Source organism: Gasterosteus aculeatus, chromosome 15, assembly GCF_964276395.1.
Source record: "Gasterosteus aculeatus chromosome 15, fGasAcu3.hap1.1, whole genome shotgun sequence".
Taxonomy (NCBI): Eukaryota; Metazoa; Chordata; class Actinopteri; order Perciformes; family Gasterosteidae; genus Gasterosteus; species Gasterosteus aculeatus.
The window spans coordinates 19927291-19932290 of NC_135703.1; positions in this window are offsets into that span (position 1 = coordinate 19927291).

The window sequence follows — 5000 nt, forward strand, 5'->3', positions numbered from 1 at the left end:
GCAGAACAGCAGGTGTACCGCATGGATGAATACAGAGCTCCAGAGAGCGGCAGAGACCAGACCATGACCCAGAACGACACACTATTCCCGGACAGTGATGGCAGAACAGCAGGTGTACCGCATGGATGAATAAAGAGCTCCAGAGAGCGGCAGAGACCAGACCATGACCCAGAACGGCACACTATTCCCGGACAGTGATGGCAGAACAGCAGGTGTACCGCATGGATGAATAAAGAGCTCCAGAGAGCGGCAGAGACCAGACCAAGTCCCAGAACGACACACTATTCCCGGACAGTGATGGCAGAACAGCAGTTGTACCGCATGGATGAATAAAGAGCTCCAGAGAGCGGCAGAGACCAGACCAAGTCCCAGAACGACACACTATTCCCGGACAGTGATGGCAGAACAGCAGGTGTACCGCATGGATGAATAAAGAGCTCCAGAGAGCGGCAGAGACCAGACCAAGTCCCAGAACGACACACTATTCCCGGACAGTGATGGCAGACCAGCAGGTGTACCGCATGGATGAATACAGAGCTCCAGAGAGCGGCAGAGACCAGACCATGACCCAGAACGGCACACTGTTCCCGGACAGTGATGGCAGACCAGCAGGTGTACCCCATGGATGAATAAAGAGTTCCAGAGAGCGTGATATCCCAGACCATGACCCAGAACGGCACACTGTTCCCGGACAGTGATGGCAGAACAGCAGGTGCAGTGGATGGATGAATAAAGAGCTCCAGAGAGCGGCAGAACCCAGACCAAGTCCCAGAAAGACACACTATTCCCGGACAGTGATGGCAGAACAGCAGGTGTACCGCATGGATGAATACACAGTTCCAGAGAGCGGCAGAGACCAGACCAAGTCCCAGAACGACACACTATTCCCGGACAGTGATGGCAGAACGGCAGGTGTACCGCATGGATGAATACAGAGCTCCAGAGAGCGGCAGAGACCAGACCAAGTCCCAGAACGACACACTATTCCCGGACAGTGATGGCAGAACAGCAGGTGCAGTGGATGGATGAATAAAGAGCTCCAGAGAGCGGCAGAACCCAGACCAAGTCCCAGAACGACACACTATTCCCGGACAGTGATGGCAGAACAGCAGGTGCAGTGGATGGATGAATAAAGAGCTCCAGAGAGCAGCAGAGACCAGACCAAGTCCCAGAACGACACACTATTCCCGGACAGTGATGGCAGAACAGCAGGTGTACCCCATGGATGAATAAAGAGCTCCAGAGAGCGTGATATCCCAGACCGTGACCCAGAATGGCACACTATTCCCGGACAGTGATGGCAGACCAGCAGGTGTACCCCATGGATGAATAAAGAGTTCCAGAGAGCGTGATATCCCAGACCATGACCCAGAACGGCACACTGTTCCCGGACAGTGATGACAGACCAGCAGGTGTACCGCATGGATGAATAAAGAGCTCCAGAGAGCGGCAGAGACCAGACCATGACCCAGAACGACACACTATTCCCGGACAGTGATGGCAGAACAGCAGGTGTACCGCATGGATGAATAAAGAGCTCCAGAGAGCGTGATATCCCAGACCGTGACCCAGAATGGCACACTATTCCCGGACAGTGATGGCAGACCAGCAGGTGTACCACATGGATGAATAAAGAGTTCCAGAGAGCGTGATATCCCAGACCATGACCCAGAACGGCACACTGTTCCCGGACAGTGATGGCAGACCAGCAGGTGTACCGCATGGATGAATAAAGAGCTCCAGAGAGCGGCAGAGACCAGACCATGACCCAGAACGACACACTATTCCCGGACAGTGATGGCAGAACAGCAGGTGTACCGCATGGATGAATAAAGAGCTCCAGAGAGCGGCAGAACCCAGACCAAGTCCCAGAACGACACACTATTCCCGGACAGTGATGGCAGAAAGGCAGGTGTACCGCATGGATGAATAAAGAGTTCCAGAGAGCGGCAGAGACCAGACCAAGTCCCAGAACGACACACTATTCCCGGACAGTGATGGCAGAACAGCAGGTGCAGTGGATGGATGAATAAAGAGTTCCAGAGAGCGGCAGAACCCAGACCAAGTCCCAGAACGGCACACTATTCTCGGATGCTGATGTCAGAACAGCAGGTGTACCGCATGGATGAATAAAGAGCTCCAGAGAGCGGCAGAACCCAGACCAAGTCCCAGAACGACACACTATTCCCGGACAGTGATGGCAGAACAGCAGGTGTACCGCATGGATGAATACACAGTTCCAGAGAGCGGGAGATCCCGGCCGATGTCCGATGACGAAGCACTGTATGGGACACTTTGAAGGAATGGTCGGTCTCCTGGATGAAAAGAACTTTAATTTTCTGACTTAAAATACGGAGTTAAAGTTTCCAGTCGGGACGATAAGGAGGGCAAAAAAACCCGGACTTTTTTGGCTCCGTCAGAAACTAAGTAAAAGTCGGAATATGTGAAGGAAAGCTCAGAAAATGCCTGGAGAATTTTGAGCGGACCGGAAAAAAAAAGTTCCAGCCGACATCACTGGGCCACCAGGTCGCAGATTCCTGAAACCCGGTTTTTAGAAACATAGGCCTCCAGTCGTGAAGACCGGCGTTTGTGCGGTTCGGATCCGACTCAGACCTCAGTATTTTCGGACACCCTCGGACAGTGGCGGGGGTGGAAGAACCGGAGCCTCATGCAGAACTGGCTGTCGGGGAGCAAGCGGACGCTACCCCGGCAGGAGGCATCATTCCGGGCACTGTGGCTGATCGGTAGCTTTCGTGGATGGATGACTGAGCGAACGAACGAGATGACGGCGGTGCGTCCTGGCTGATGTCCCAGTACGGGGCACTATTCTCGGATGCTGATGGCAGAACAGCAGGTGCAGTGGACGGATGAACACACAGTTCCAGACAGCGTGATATCCCAGACCATGTCCCAGAACGGCACACTATTCTCGGATGCTGATGTCAGAACAGCAGGTGTAACGCATGGATGAATACAGAGTTCCAGAGAGCGGCAGAGACCAGACCATGTCCCTGTACGGGACACTATTCTCGGATGCTGATGGAAGAACAGCAGGTGTAACGCATGGATGAATACAGAGTTCCAGAGAGCGGCAGAGACCAGACCATGTCCCAGAACGGCGCACTATTCTCGGATGCTGATGTCAGAACAGCAGGTGCAGCGGACGGACTAATACACAGTTCCAGAGAGCGGTATTTCACGACAGATATCCGATGATGAAGCGCTATTGTCGGACACTGATGGCAGAACAGCAGGTGCACTGGATGAAGGAAATAAACAGAACATAGTTCCAGAGAGCGGGATATCCCAGACCAAGTCCCAGAACAGCGCGCTATTGTCGGACACTGATGGCAGAACAGCAGGTGCACTGGATGAAGGAAATAAACAGAACATAGTTCCAGAGAGCGTGATATCCCAGACCAAGTCCCAGAACGGCCCACTATTCCCGGACACTCATCTACTTAAAATCTCCCTGATTACCTGCCAGAACAGAGCAGATCCAGAGAGCGGTATTTCACGGCAGCTATCCGATGATGAAGCGCTATTGTCGGACACTGATGGCAGAACAGCAGGTGCACTGGATGAAGGAAATAATCAGAACATAGTTCCAGAGAGCGGGATATGCGAGACCATGTCCCAGTACGGGACACTATTCTCGGATGCTGATGTCAGAACAGCAGGTGCAGTGGATGGATGAATTAAACAGTTCCAGAGAGCGTGAGATCCCGGCTGATATCCGATGAAGAATCACTGTTCACGGACACTGATGGCAGAACAGCAGGTGTACCGCATGGATGAATACAGAGTTCCAGAGAGCGGCAGAACCCAGACCATGTCCCAGTACGGGACACTATTCTCGGATGCTGATGTCAGAACAGCAGGTGCAGTGGATGGATGAATTAAACAGTTCCAGAGAGCGTGAGATCCCGGCTGATATCCGATGAAGAAGCGCTATTGTCGGACACTGATGGCAGAACAGCAGGTGCAGCGGATGGATGAAATAAACAGTTCCATGGAGCGGTATTTCCCGACAGATATCCGATGACGAAGGACCATTTGGGACGCTTTGAAGGAAGGGTCGGTCTCCTGGATGAAAAAGACTTTAATTTTCTGACTTAAAAAAAAAGTTAAAGTTTCCAGTCGGGACGATAAGGAGGGCAAAAAAACCCGGACTTTTTTGGCTCCGTCAGAAACTAAGTAAAAGTCGGAATATGTGAAGGAAAGCTCAGAAAATGCCTGGAGAATTTTGAGCGGACCGGAAAAAAACGGTTCCAGCTGACATCACTGGGCCACCAGGTCGCAGATTTCAGAAACCTGGTTTTCGGAAACACAGGGCTCCAGGGCTGAGACCCGGGCTTCGTGGGGAGCGTTCCCCAGCTGGGCCTAAGCATCTTCGGACAACTTTGGGCGGAAAAGCGGGTTCGGGAACCGGGATACGGGGCGGGTTACGCGGCGTGACCTGCCCGAGTGCAGTGCACTATTCCCGGACACTCATCTACTTAAAATCTCCCTGATTACCTGCCAGAACAGAGCAGATCCAGAGAGCGGTATTTCACGGCAGCTATCCGATGATGAAGCGCTGTTGTCGGACACTGATGGCAGAACAGCAGGTGCGGTGGATGAAATAAACAGTTCCAGAGAGCGTGAGATCCCGGCTGATATCCGATGAAGAAGCGCTATTGTCGGACACTGATGGCAGAACAGCAGGTGCACTGGATGAAGGAAATAAACAGAACATAGTTCCAGAGAGCGGGATATCCCAGACCAAGTCCCAGAACAGCGCGCTATTGTCGGACACTGATGGCAGAACAGCAGGTGCACTGGATGAAGGAAATAAACAGAACATAGTTCCAGAGAGCGTGATATCCCAGACCAAGTCCCAGAACGGCCCACTATTCCCGGACACTCATCTACTTAAAATCTCCCTGATTACCTGCCAGAACAGAGCAGATCCAGAGAGCGGTATTTCACGGCAGCTATCCGATGATGAAGCGCTATTG